At 33.9% G+C, this 15004-nt stretch overlaps 1 pseudogene; it reads right to left on the bottom strand.

The window, feature by feature from the left end:
* Window positions 1-7339: 7339 nt before the first annotated feature.
* LOC120274890 lies at window positions 7340-8435 on the bottom strand (annotated as a pseudogene).
* Between the last annotated feature and the right edge of the window lie 6569 nt (window positions 8436-15004).

The raw sequence follows: 15004 nt of genomic DNA, 5'->3' as shown, positions 1-15004 counted from the left end.
TTTATACAATTTAAAAAATTAAAAAAATATATAAATTTGAAAAGTACTATAATTTTCTCACTTCAAAATATATTATATAAAACTGGGATACATTCATTGATGCTAGACAGAAGTCGGTAGATTTTGAAATTTTAATTTTGTTTTTAATACAATTTTTTAATAATATAGTCAGGTCGTTTTTACACTGGATAAAATCAATAGGTGACAAAGCAAACGAAGATGGCTTGACTAACTTTTTAGGATAATCTCCGTTATACCACCCTGGAGTTTTTCATTAGTTCAAAATCTTTCTTTTATAAAATTAATAAATCACATTTATCCAACAAAAAAAAATCTACCATAAAACAAATACATAGATGATAAGAAAGATCCATCCAAAATCTTTAGTCATAGAAAAAAGTATTTTTCTCACTAAAATTAATTAGATTCTTATTCTTGCATGGGTGTAATACATTATCTTTTTGTATAATTTCATGTGTAGTATTTGTTTTTAAAAAATAGTTAAATCATTGATTTATTACAAAATGGAACAACCAATTATAAAGAGCGAAATAAAAAAATGGTAAAACAAGTTAAAAAAAGAAAGACCCAAATCACTAGAAGTTTAAAAAAATGGATAAAACCACATTAATTAAAGAGGAAGGAGAGAGCTACAACATAATCCCACAACACCTGTGGGACAAACAAAACAAGAACCACATAAAAACAAAAATAGCTAACCACAAGAAGTGGTAAAGGAGAGAAAACAAAAAAAGATCACTAAACCACAGGACACAAGGAAGTAACGTCACACCGAAGCCGCCACCTCGCTACAGCAACATCCAAGCTACTCGCCCGAAAGATGGAACTGGGTCACCTCGGAAGGCAGATTACCCTCTGACTCCTTCACCCTTGGACCTAAGAACTCCAAATCACTAGAAGTGAATCATGAGACTAAAATAATAATAATAATAATAATAAAAAAAAACCAAATGCATCCATCACAAAAAGGAGAATGCAAAATGGAGTCATCACAAAGAGCTGTGCATAGAGGTGGGCACGGGCCGATTAACCGGGCCCGCCGGGTCCGGTTCGGTGAAAACCGGACCCGGAACCGGCCCGTGCTACGATGAAAGACCCAGCGGGCCGGGTTGACCCGTGAGAACCGCCGAGTCCGGTTCACTCAAAGAATGAACCCGGACCCGCCCGTTTATCACGATACCCGACGGGTCCGGGCCAGCCCGCTTTGACTCAGCGGGTTTTTATCATTTTTATTATATTAAATAATATTTTATTTACAAATGAAATGAATAAACTTTCAAAAATAAGGCCAAAGATGAGATTCGAACCAAGGACCATCACTATAGGAATTATCACATTAACCAATTGATCTACACATCTTTCATGTTTAAATATAAACAATAAATAAATATAAAGAAGTTGCAAATTTTTTTAAAAAAATTTAATTCCAAACAACAAAAAAATTAAAATAATTTATAATAACTAAATTTTTTTTAAGAAATATCAAAAATAATTTCAAAAAGGATAAAATAAGTTACATTTTTATTTGTTTATCTATCAAATTAAATTATTAGCACACCTTTTTAAGTTCAACAAAAATTACATATCAAGTAGTATTCTTATTTTAAATTAAAGTTATCATCAACTTATTTATTTATTATAGTTTAGGTTGCCTCTAGATTTCAATTTGGTCTTTAACTATAGGATTATTATTGTGCTCATCATGTTGTTATTGAAAAAAGTTACTAATCAAAATAATATGGTGTTAACTATTATTCAAAGATATTCCTTTTTTTACTAATATTTTTTTATAAATTAATATACATAATTTAAAAAAATAATTTTTTGTAATTTAATTTTTTATTTTATAAATTGAAACAAAATAATCTAATATATATGTGACAAATAAGAGCGCTCCTATTTAAGAGAATTTAAGAGTGATGCGTGTGAGGAATTAGTGCTTATGAGCTAAAAAGACGATTAACAAAATAATTATTTTTTAAAGAAAAAAATATTTATAAAAAAATTTATTTTTTTGATACTTTGATATTTTTTTACATATTGATTTATATAGTTTTTTTAATTTATTATATGGTCTCTTAATTTTTTTATAAATTAAATATATATGTAAAAATATTTTTGATCCATATCCTACATCTATCTATATATAATTTTCTAATAAATGTCAAAAATAAAGAGTAGCTCAAGTGGTTTGTTTTTGTTGTCCTGACCAACATGCATTTACTAAATAGTAATAATAAACCACGTCATGACAGATCTTTATTTCTTACATGAGCTGAACCGTGGGTTGGCCACGGTTCTTATATAAAGCTAACCCGGCGGGTTGGCCCGCCGGTTGGACCCGGGCCAACCCGCCGGGCCACGGGTTGAGAGAGCTCAAAGCCGTAACCCGGCCCGTTTAGAATACGGGCCGGTTACGGGTCAATGAACCGGCCCGCCGGTTCAGTGACCCGGCGGGCCGGTTCCGGGCACGGGCCGGGTTGCCGGACGGCCCGTGCCCACCTCTAGCTGTGCATCCATAAAGTGCAGTATATGTTATTCATCAGTTTAATATATAATCCTTTTGTTTGAATAAATATTTATATTTTACAGATATTTTTGTAAAATTTGATCACATGCACCTAAGCAAAACAAAATCTATTCTAAATTTGCAGGCATGTCATATCATCCAATCCAATAAGTTCGTACATCTGTCTCTATTTGTTTGAGGGGGACCAGTCACTCGTCATTAATTCATGCTCGATGGAGATTGATCTAATGGTTTAGTTGGGAAGCAAACAAAAGGGAGGATGGAGAGTTACATCAGCCAGATGCCGTGTATTCTAATTATAATTCAGCAAACGACAAGCAAAAAGCGCCATTAAATTTGCCGTGGAAAAATCATGAGAGACGCTTATATTTTTATATTAAAGAAACAATATCCAACAAATACTAAAAATTTATTAGTAGTTCTTAAAAGGAATTACAAATTATAATTACTGACAGCTTGGCATATATTGGTTGAATTTAAAATGACAACCGACTAAAAGAACAAAATTCATTCATGTAGATCTAAAAGATTTAACCCAAGACCATGCAAGATTTAAGATCAAATTGAAGCGGAAGCGTACCTGATGAATCCATCAAATTTTTTGAGAAGTTTGAAAGAAAGTTTTTTTTTTGTAATGGGTCTTCCATGTAGACCCGTTCTCTTAAATAAATTTAAATTACTTTTAGTTAGATTTATCTATTTAATTATATTTTAAAGGGATATCCTTATCTTATGCCAGCCTCCCGGATTTGATTTATGGTTCCGAGGATCTTCACGCGATATTTGTTTTGGTTTTTAAATAAAGGAGAGTAGAAAATTGGAGGAAGCCCTACTTCCTCTCGTGTCGTGTGGTGACCTTGGCGGCAGGCTCTTTATATTTTAATTGTGGTTGTGAGATCTTGCTTATTCTCATTCTTAGTTTCCACTCCATAGATTACCCTAAGGAATTTGATATATAGTCATTAGTTTTTTTGTTTATTCATTCATTTATTTATTTTGTTTAGTATCTTGTATACATTCCCATTTATGTGTATAGGCTATATTTTCATGGTTTCTAATATTTGTCTTGGACTGATGTTAAGCTATTGTATACCTTGGCCTTTAGGATGTATATTTTTTTTTATGACCATTTAGGTCATCTATACTGTTAGGTATTTTCTTACAACCATGCAGTATGGTCATGTGCATCTAGTATACCTCTCTCACAAAATTGGTGAGCTTATAATTTGGGGTTTTGATGTTTATGCACATGCTTTATGTTTGTTAGGGCTTCCTTCGAGTGCTTGATTTTGATAATCTGATTTGGAGTCTTGGAGTTGGGAGACATTTAGGTAAGTATCCACATATAAATTATACTACGTATATAGACCTTGTGAAAATAAGTATTTTATTTATTTATTTTGTGATAATTAGGTTTCTTTTTATTATTCAAATGTTGTTTATATAATTAATACTATTTTCGGAATTATTTTAAAGTTCATTTAAATATCACGTTAGTGATATGATATTCGGGTTTAGGTTTACTTAACTTTATAATATCCATTTTAAAGTTCTGGAACCATTAAATGTTGACTATCTAGATTTTTGAAATATTATGTATTTTTTTATAAAAAAATCCTGATCATATCATTCTGAGTTTTAATCTGTTTGTTTAAATTTAGAAAGTTTAACTTTAGAATTACAGATATTATATTTAAAATCTGAATTTTTTTTATTCATTTCATTAAGTCCAGAATTTCTAATTTTTGAATATCAGATACTTAGATAATTTATGATTATGTTACTTATTTAAAATTTATTGTTAAATTCTTATTTAAATTCAGATTTTCTATTTTCTGATTTTGGTTATTTTATTTAATTTTTGTTTAGCAAATATTATTATTTTTATTATCTGTTAATGCATGAATTTTATTAATTGGTTTATTTTGATATGACAAAAATGGGATCATGTTACTGTAAATTCTTGTATTTTGTTTGTTTTGAATTTTGTTAGTTCATTGTTTTGTGAACATAAGGTACTTTGATATAGAAACTAGTCCCCAATTAACTATGAATAACCCTGTCACTGGGGGTTAAACACTGACCGTGTCGACACGTATTTTGTTCTAGAAACTATAGTTTCCCACCGCTTGCCGTCGGTGAAGAATATCGGCCTTTGATAATTTTGGCTCGTGTCACCGAGGGTAAAAATATGGCTTTTGATAATTTTGTCTCTGGTCACCGAGGGTAAATATATGAATTTTGCGATTTTGTTTTGGCAATAGTTGTTTGGGGGACCTATATGCTTAGTGTTTGACATTGGTGTTTACTTGAAACAAATTACATTTATTATTTTGCAATTTCAACAAATTATGTTTTTGGGTGACTGATCCCTATATTTTTAGTGGTGCTTACTAGGCTGTCAAACTCATAAATATTGTTGTTAATTATTTTTCAGATCAAGAGTAAGGGTGAGTGGCAGATAGCTTAGCAGGGATCGTTGGGTCATCGCCAATTTATTTAGCTTGTAATAAGTCCCGTTTGTTGTGGGCATAGATTTTGTTTGAATAAATTTGTAATGACTGTGCAAGACACTTAGTTATTTTTTTTTAGTGTTGAACTTTGTTCTTGTTTCTAGTTTTGCTTCTCTATTAGGTTTTGTGATTTTAAGAACAGGTTTTGAGGCCTTGCATGCCTACTGGGCCTCGGCTTGGTTAGTGTGTGGCCGTTTGTCAGTGCACTGAGCCTGGCGATCCGGGTTTGGGGCGTGACATTCCAACTTATAGAGATTTTGAGAGATTCTTTACTTTTCTCCTTTTGATGAGGATGAAGAAGAAAATGACAAAACGTCTCTTCAATTGGGGACCATAACCCTTCATATAACCTCTTGAGATGGAAGTTAATTAATATTTTTAATTCAGCCCCAGATAGAATTGAATATTACTTTATGGTATCTACACATTATATTTCATGAACATTAGCTATTTAAGCAATGGTTTAACACATCAATTTAATATATATGTGGCCCCAAGATTAAACATATATATATATATATATATATATATATATTTTCCAACACTGACTTCATATGCAGAATCTTGCCAACGCTCTTGGACAGATTTTGAGCCCATAGAGGGTGTCATTGAACAGATCTACTGTAGCGATCTCAAGATAAGAGGTTGAGAATCAGAGGAGATAAGGAGAGAAGAGAAAGATATATAGGATAAGGAGATAAGAAGATAAGAGGGAGATAATGATAATGAAGGGGTTCATGCCCTCCTCTCTTCATTGGCTCCATTTAAAGTGATATAACCAACTTGCCAGTCTGCTACCTTACATCACACGCTAACCTTACCCATACGTTAAGGTTTAAGTCACTAATATTTCCTGCACTAACTTCCACATTTCTTCAAGTGATAGACTGCGTTAACTCCCAAGCAGTTTCACATCACGTATTCACGAGAGCGAGTGGATTGGAGTTCGTCATTACGCGATTGGCTCGTCTCGGTCTTTAAACATTCTTTGTCTTCTCCTTGTCTGCCACCATCGAGTCCTCATCATCCCTGTTAGTAGCGTTGGCCGTGACATCCACTAAAGTGCCTGGTGCATGGTACTCCCTCTGTTCTTTTTTATCTGTCATAAACCCGTGTTCCTTTTTATTTGTTATTTCTGAACATCAAGAAGCATTTATTATTTTTTTCCAAAATTACCCTAACACTCTATTCAATTTTCTTCTTGAAATTTAATATGAGAGAGAAATGTGAAGATATAAATTAGGGGTAATTTTGGAAAGATAACTAATTTTTTATTAAATTATGTGGAATAACCAACTTTCTTGGTATGTGAGATTCGGTTATTCACGACAGATAAAAAGGAATGGAGGGAGTATATGATTTAGTTGGCATGATTATTGTTATTGTGGTTTTATATCATTAATAATAAAATAAATTTTAATGACGTCTATATTTTGCCCCTGATTTTTTATTAACCCATGAAATTTTAATTTATTGATTAATTTAACATTATATTTTTAGTTTTATTAGGAATTACACCTGCCTTTGTTTTTTTAATCAAATAACCATCAACTAAGCTGACTGTGTGGTTTCTTCATCAAATGTCAAATTGAACCTTAATAAAAATCAAAAGGTTTAAATCAAAAACTCCAAAATTTTGAGGAATAAATGAAATAAATTTAGAATAAATGAAATAAATTTAAAAAGATGATTTACAAATGGAATATAATGAAAAACTTGGAGCGTATCTGGTTTTTTTTAAACAAATTCTAGTCCCATTCTCAATCTCTTGTTGAAGTTTGGAAATCTTGGATTTCATCCATAGAAGTTCGACGACGATTTCTTTGGGATCTTCTTTCAAGAGCAATTTTCTGGAACATATATATGGCTTGAAAGAAACAATCAAAACAATTGTAGTTTTTGATAAAATCAAGAAGAAGAGAAATTGAGATGAAGACAATTGAGAAAAGTGTATATTGATCTTTTGTTTTGCCATAAGCATTTACAAGAGGATATATACTATACAAGTTTGTAATCTAAATCCCTATAATTATGCTAATGACAATCAATCAATCAAATCCCAATCAATCAATCAATCAATCAATCCTACAATCAATCCCAATATTTGTGTGATATTAATTCCCCCTCAAACTCAAGGTGGTAATGTAGATGATAACTTGAGTTTGGAGACAAGATCATGAAAGCATCGAGGAGGATGTGCTTTGGTTAAGATATGGGTAGTTTGAGATTGTGAAGAAGTAGGAACAAGTTATATAGTGCCCTGACAAACATGATGTCACACAAGATGACAATCAATCTCAATATGTTTGGACCGTTCATAGAAGACATCATTATGAGCAATCTGGATAACATTATGATAGTCACAGAAAATGGGAATTGCAGAAGATAAAGAGACACCCATATCTTGGAGAAGACATAGCAGCCAAAGGAGCTCAGGTCTAGTGTTGAAAGGGCTCGATATTCTGCTTCAGTGCTAGAGCGAGAGACTATTGTTTGCTTTCTTGCTTCGCCGTGAAATTAGAGATGTGCCAAGAAAGAAACAATATCTAGTAGTGGATCGATGATCGGTAGGATCTCCTACCCAATCAGCATTAGAATATGCTGGCAATTCTAATGGAGATGAATGAGAGAAATGGAGACCATGAAATAGAGTGCCTTTGATGTAACGAAGTATTCGAAAGACCGCAGAGAAGTGAGTAGTACGAAGTGCAGATATGAATTGACTCACTATATGAACAACGTGTGCAATATCTGGTATGGAGACAGTGAGATAGATCAAACTGCCAACTATTTGACGATAGAGCGTACCATCACTTAGAAAAGTTCTATTAGTAGCACTAAGATGAATATTGTGTTCAAGAGAGGTGCTAGAGATTTTAGTATCAGTGATGCCAGCACGAGAGATGAGATTAGTGGCATATTTTGCTTGTGACAAATAAAAGCCAAAATCATTAGATTAGACTTCAAGACCCAAAAAAATAGCTCAAATTACCCAAGTCTTTCATCTCAAACTGTTGGTGAAGATATGATTTAACAGTAGAGATACCATGAGTGTCATCTCCTGTTATGATCATTTCATCAACATATCAAAGAAGAAGAGTATATCCTTGAGCTATTTTGCGGAGAAATAGAGCATGGTCATAAGAACTGGACTGAAAACTAAGAGAGCCAATAGTGGAGCTGAATTTGGCAAACCAGGCTCGAGGGGCTTGCTTGAGACCATATAAAGCTTTGCGAAGATAACAAACCTTATTAGGAAGATGATCATAGCCAGGTGGAGGTTGCATGTATACTTCTTCTGTAAGGTCACCATTGAGGAAAGAATTTTTCACATCCATTTGGAATAATTGCCATCGTTTACTAGCTGCCATTGCAATTAGACTACGAACTGAGGTGAGGCAGGAAACAAGAGCGAAAGTTTTTTATAATCAATCCCATACTCCTGAGTGAAACCTTTAGCAACAAGTCTGGCTTTATATCTTTCAACTAACCCATCAGCTTGAGTCCTGATTTTATAAATCCATTTACAACCAACAATTGATATGTCTGGTGGTAAGTCAACCACGTCCCGTGTATTTGTGCTAGTAAGAGCATGTAGTTCTTCCGCCATTGCTTTCTATCATAGAGGGTTAGAGCTGGCCTTGCAATAGGAGCGAGGTTCATAAAGAGAGACATAGTGGAATAAACATGAAAATCTTTAAGATGTTTGGAAGGTTGACTTACATGAGTCATACGACAGAGGTCTGGCTGAGAAGGTTTGTAGAGGATTGATCCAGAGGAGGAGTTGGAGGATCCTCAGTCGAAGGAGATGCAGTGGGATCGGGAGTTGATTGGATTGAGTTGTATAAGCTGTTAGATGGACCTGGAAAGGAAATTTCAAGAAACAAAGATATAGTAGGATAAAAAAAAACTAGGTAGTTCTGTAACTCGAAACTTGGCAAGAGTGTAGAACATTTTATGTTCCAAGAAAGTCTGATGACGAGAGATACAAAGCCGCTGTGATAAGGGATCCCAACATCTATATCCTTTGTGTTCTATGCCATATCCTAGAAAACAACATAATCGTGCTCGAGGTTCAAGTTTGGTGTACTCATTGTCGAGACTAAGTCCATGATGTCAACAAACTATGATTCAAATCTATAATAGCTAAGCTATTTGTTGTAATCAGTTGTAACAACGTAGATTATATAGCTCATTTTCTTAATGTTACTGTTGTAACTATATGCTACTTTATCCTTGTAATCTTTTCCGTAAATTATAATTAATTCAACAGTGAATAGACAAGTTTTTATACAAATTCAATATCTTTATATGGTATCATAGCTTCAAACACTCCAACAAGTTTTTTTCGATCTAATTATGTCTAGCTCCTCTACGCCAATTGTGCAATTAAATGCACCAACCAATTTCCCTATCAAACTTACTTCTACCAACTTTCCTATTTGGAGAAGACAACTTCAATCAACTCTTATTGGCTTCAATCTACTAGGATACATTGATGGTACTCTCTCTTCACCACATCAATTTCTTGATAGCGAGAAACAGACCTTTAATCCAGCATACACTTTCTGGTATTGACAAGTTTAAATTCTAATTAGTGCAATTCTTGGTAGCTGTTCAGACGGCATTCAACCACTCATCTCCTCCGCTGCTTCTTCCAAAGATGCTTGGGAGAGGCTACTTCATAGCTATGAGAACTCCTCACGATCCAGAATCATCTCTCTCAAAGCCAAGCTTGCTCAAACTGTATAGGGAACCAAACCAGTTGTTGAATTCCTCCATGAAATGCGATCTATTACAGATGAACTAGCTCTCATTCAAAATCCCATAAGTGATGAAGATCTTATTATCCACATCATCACTCAACTTGGGGATAAATACAGTCCTATTATAGCAGCTCTCAAAGTTTGTGAATCTTCGATTGACTTTTCAGAGTTATTTGATAAGTTAACTGACTTTGAACGAACATTGAAAGACAGAGGCTCAAGTTCGCCTCCTACTATTGTCATTGCAAATACTACTCAAAAGCAACATGCTCAACAGATCAAATCAAGGTTACCATTCCAATTCTCACAGGTCCGGTGGCTGTTATGGAGGACATTATTCTTGTCAAAATTAGAATGGTCATCGGTCATATCAACAAGATTTATTTTGTCATTTTTGTGAAATTGCTGGTCATGACACTCCTGATTGCGGGAAACTTGTCAGATTTCTGAAAGAGAACAACATTCATGTTACCAGTTCTTAGTCTTCCCAGAAACTTCCGAGTCCAGTAGCTGATGCAACCACCTTCGTCCATTCTCCAATTATATCACAACAACCTTGGTTATTTGATAGTGGTGCATCACATCATGCGACATCAAATTTATCTTCTTTGCAGACTTACTCTGCCTATGGGGGTCCAGATGAGATCTTTTTGGGTGATGGTAAAGGCCTTTCCATTTCTCACACAAGTCACACACAAATTCATACACCTCACAAACCAATAACCTTATCAAATGTCTTGTGCATTCCAGATTTACAAAAAAATTTGATTTCCATCCCAAAATTATGTAAATCTAACAATGTTTGTTTCTGTTGAATTTTTCTCATCTCATTTTCTTGTGAAAAATCTACGCACAGGAGCACCTCTAATGCGGGGCGCGAGAACAATGATGACATTTATTGTGCAACTTTTTCATCTCAGCGTCAACTCAATCTCGCCACCAAAGCTTCTTTATCCTCTTGGCATCACAAACTTGGTCATCCTTCTAATAAAGTTCTTAGTTTTGTTCTTAAGCAGAATGACTTAGCTTTTCCATCCTTGCCAATTTCTGATTTTCACTGTCCTACTTGTTCAATTAATAAAGTACAAAACTACCTTTCTCTCACAATTCTTTAATTAGTTGCAAGCCCTTGGAGCTTATTTATACTAATGTTTGGGGCCCAACAAAAAATCTATTGATGGCTATGAATATTACATAATCTTTGTGGATCATTTTACTAAATATATTTGGTTTCATCCTATGAAGAAATAATCTGACATCTCTATTTTATTCCCTCAATTTCAACGGCTAGTAGAAACTTATTTTCAAACTAAAATTATTTTAGTTTTCTCTGACAATGGAGGGGAGTATCAAAAGCTTATTCCCATATTCAATTCTTGTGGGATTTCTTATTTCACAACATCTCCACACACACCTGAGCAAAATGGCACTGCTGAACGGCATCATCGACACGTTGTGGAAACTGACCTTTCTTTGCTACACTTTACATCCCTTCCCTTACATTTTTGGTCTCATGCCTTCCAAGCTACTGTGTACGTACTTAATTAGTCGTCTTTCTTCCACAGTGTTGTCTTTCAATACTCCTTATGAAATGCTTTTTCAACAGTCTCCAAATTATCAACGTCTTAAACCTTTTGGTTGTTTGTGTTTTCCTTGGTTACGCCCATATAGTACCTCTAAACTTCAGTCTCGGTCCACTTCTTGTGTTTTTCTTGGCTACTCTACTTCACAATTTGCCTATAAATGTTTTGATCCCACCACTAATCGTGTCTATTTATCTCGTCATATCCAATTTGTCGAACATGTGTTTCCTCATCAAGTTGCCAATAACTCAGACATATTCTCTAACCATATTCGAGATGCTTTTCTTATAGGTTCCAAGTAAGAGGATGGGCTCCTTTTAGCTGCCAATGTTTCGCCTCCAGTCAACAGTCCTCCATTTGTCCCTACGGTAGCACCGTTCTCCTCCCATTCCAACCACTGATGATTCATCTTCCATTATTGATCATCACTTTCCTATCCATTCTTCCTCTTCTGCTTCTAGCTCTACCATCTCTTCTTCACCTTTTCCTCCATCTCCACCACATTCACCATCTATTTCCTCCCGACCAGCTCGCATACAAAAGCCAAATTCCAAATACTATAATAATAAATTTGTGAATCTCACCACCAAACATCCACTTCCTCCTCCACTTGAACTTACCACTGTTTCCCAAGCAATGAAAGATCCACTTTGACGCAAAGCTATGGATGCTGAATTTAATGCTTTGTTACACAATAGTACTTGGGAATTGGTTCCCAAATCATCTCATGTTCCAATCAGTTGGAAATGGGTCTTCTGTATCAAATGAAAATCTGATGGTTCTATTGATAAGTATAAAGCTCGTCTCATGGCGAAGGGTTTTCTCCAACAAGCCGGAAGGGATTATTTTGAAACCTTCAATCTTGTTACAAAGCCTGTTACAATACGCCTTGTTTTACATCTTGTCTTATCTCAAAATTGGCCTTTGTAGCAATTGAACGTCAACCATGCCTTTTTGCACAGTACGTTACACAAAGATGTCTATATGCTGCAACCTCTTGACTATGTTCACCTTCAGTATTCTAGTCATATATGCAAGCTTAGAGGGGGGCACGGGCCGTCTTTTGTCCTGGCCCGCCCAAACCCACCGGTTCAGCTGACCGCGCGGGCCGGTAACCTGTAAACGGTCAGCACTGTAGCGGGCCCGGTTACGGATTGGGGCTGTCCCAACCCGGCGGGTTGGGTCATTTTTTTATTTAAAAAATAAAATAAAATTCTAACAACCAATGACCTTATATTCACCTTTATAACACCTTAACCACTAACCCAAACTTTTTCCTTGTTGGGTTGAAGAAAGGGAAAATCTATAAACATACTTTAAAACGAATAAAAAATTAGTTTTTCACTTTCTTTTTAATTATATATATCCTTTTACAGCCCATTATTTTTTGCATTTGGTGTCAAATTAGTTACCTTAATTGTTTGTAGTAACCATTATAAAAAAAGGTATTACTGACATTTTTTTGTGTTACTCAACATTATAATCCATTGTTTTTATATTTATTACTTATCTCCATTATTAATATTATTTAAAATAAATATAAAAATATAATGTCATTGATGTGTAATAGTATAACCGTATTGTTAATTTAAACCTATAATCTTTCATACATATATTTTGTGTATTTTAAGGTGAAAATTCTAAAATTTTATGTATTTCTAAATATATTATTAATTTAAAATTATAATATTCACTAAAATCTTGATGAATAAATAACTAATTAAAATTTTGTTAAATTAATAACAAAATTTTAATAAATTTTCAAGTTAATAATATAGTTTAATGAAAGAAAATTAAATTATGATAAAAAAAAATATTTATCATAACATAATGGTAAAAAATAAACATTATTATTTTATATTTATTTTTTTAATTTCTGAGTTATATATTTAATTATTTTTTATAGAAAAATAAATTTCGTATATAATAAGTTTTTTTCAATTTCCATCGTCTCATGTTCCCTTTTAATCAAATCTATGATTCTTGATGAGATTTAAATTTAATCCTACACTAGCTAGTATTATCTTTTGTAAACATTATCAAAATATTCAATAATAAGCATTTTAAAAAGTAAATGAATAATAATAAAAGTTTTTAATTTTTGTGGTTTATTTAAAATTATCCTAAATAGTTTTTAAAATTTTAAAAATTAGATTTGATTTAAAACAAATAATAAACAACAATTGTGGTCGCTACTCTAACCAATCTACCAATAGATTTTGCTTTGGTAAAATTACTATACTAAAACTTATAATCAATAAACAAGTCTTATACTATTGTAATTTAGTCCCACATCAGCTAATTCCAAAAAAATTGCATAGCAACTGCTTATAAAAACCAGTCATATACCCACCCTTGTTTGTTAATATTTGTTTTTGACATTTTGTTTTATATTTAAAATTATATCGATAAATTTATAAATTTTTTAAAATATTTAATGTTTTATAAAACCCGGCGGGCCGGCCCGTGAACTGGCGGGTTCCGGCCCGTGAATCGATGAGTTTTGGCTCGGCAATAGTAATCGATGAGTTTTGGCAAAACCATACTATTGCAATCACACTTGATCCTTGTTTTATATTGTTTATGGGTCAGCTAAAGGCCGACTTGGACCAGCCGGATTGGGCCCGGTGTTGCACAACCGCAAGCGTACGGTTTTGCCAAATAGTAATAAAGTATCGATCTCACGAGGATCAAGTGTGATTACCAGCTATTGCAATGATGGGTTATCTAGACAATTAAAAAGGTGGAACATAGGAACAACAAGTAACAGGAAGTGAAACACAATCAAGACTGCAAGAACACAGGGCTGTGGATTATGATTCAGGTTTAGATGAACTTAGGTTTGGGAACTCACCACAAAGTGTAATTGAATGATGTGTTGGATCTAGACTGGGTTTGGGGAAGATCTCTTGAAGGGCATTAATCCTAAGTTACTTGTCATTCTCTTTCAAGAGATAACAAGTTGGTCTTGATTAAGGCTATCTCCTACTTTCGTGGTAGATAAACTCCTTCTCAAAACCCTAATAAGAACAGTGATTAAGAGATAAACCATCAAGAATTACCTTTCAGTAAATTCAGGGTGATTTAAAAGGTTCCAAGGCCCAGGTATCCTTTCAGTTAACCTAGATCTCTAAGATAGGCAAGTAATGCTTTCACAATTACGAGCTGTGTACTTAAATCAGAAATCAACTCAAGAAATCTATCATTAAGCATAAAAGATCCATACAAAAAAGTATTAGCACATCAAACAAATACCACCTTGGGTTAATCCCAAACCTAAGAAAAGTTCTACACACACATTGTCACAGTTACAAAGGAAAAATAGGAAGAATAGGAGTATGCCAGACACAACACAACAGAGCTTAGAAGACTCCCTATAGTGACTACAAGGATCTGATCTTCAGTCTCCTAGCTCTTTTCTCCTTCTTCAGGCTCTTTCAAAACTTTAGAACTTCCTTTCTTCTTTTTCAGCCGCCAGCCACTTTCCTCCTGTTTTCTTGCCCTAAAAGCCCTTTCTTGGCCCCTTCTTATAGTCAGAGATAGAAGCTGGGCCCCAGATGACTTTACAGATCACAAATACTTCTCGCAAAC

This window comes from Dioscorea cayenensis, chromosome 13 (assembly GCF_009730915.1).
Source record: "Dioscorea cayenensis subsp. rotundata cultivar TDr96_F1 chromosome 13, TDr96_F1_v2_PseudoChromosome.rev07_lg8_w22 25.fasta, whole genome shotgun sequence".
In the NCBI taxonomy this organism is placed as follows: Eukaryota; Viridiplantae; Streptophyta; class Magnoliopsida; order Dioscoreales; family Dioscoreaceae; genus Dioscorea; species Dioscorea cayenensis.
The sequence above is the reverse complement of the archived record's forward strand: the minus strand, read 5'-3'. Positions and strand labels throughout refer to the sequence as shown.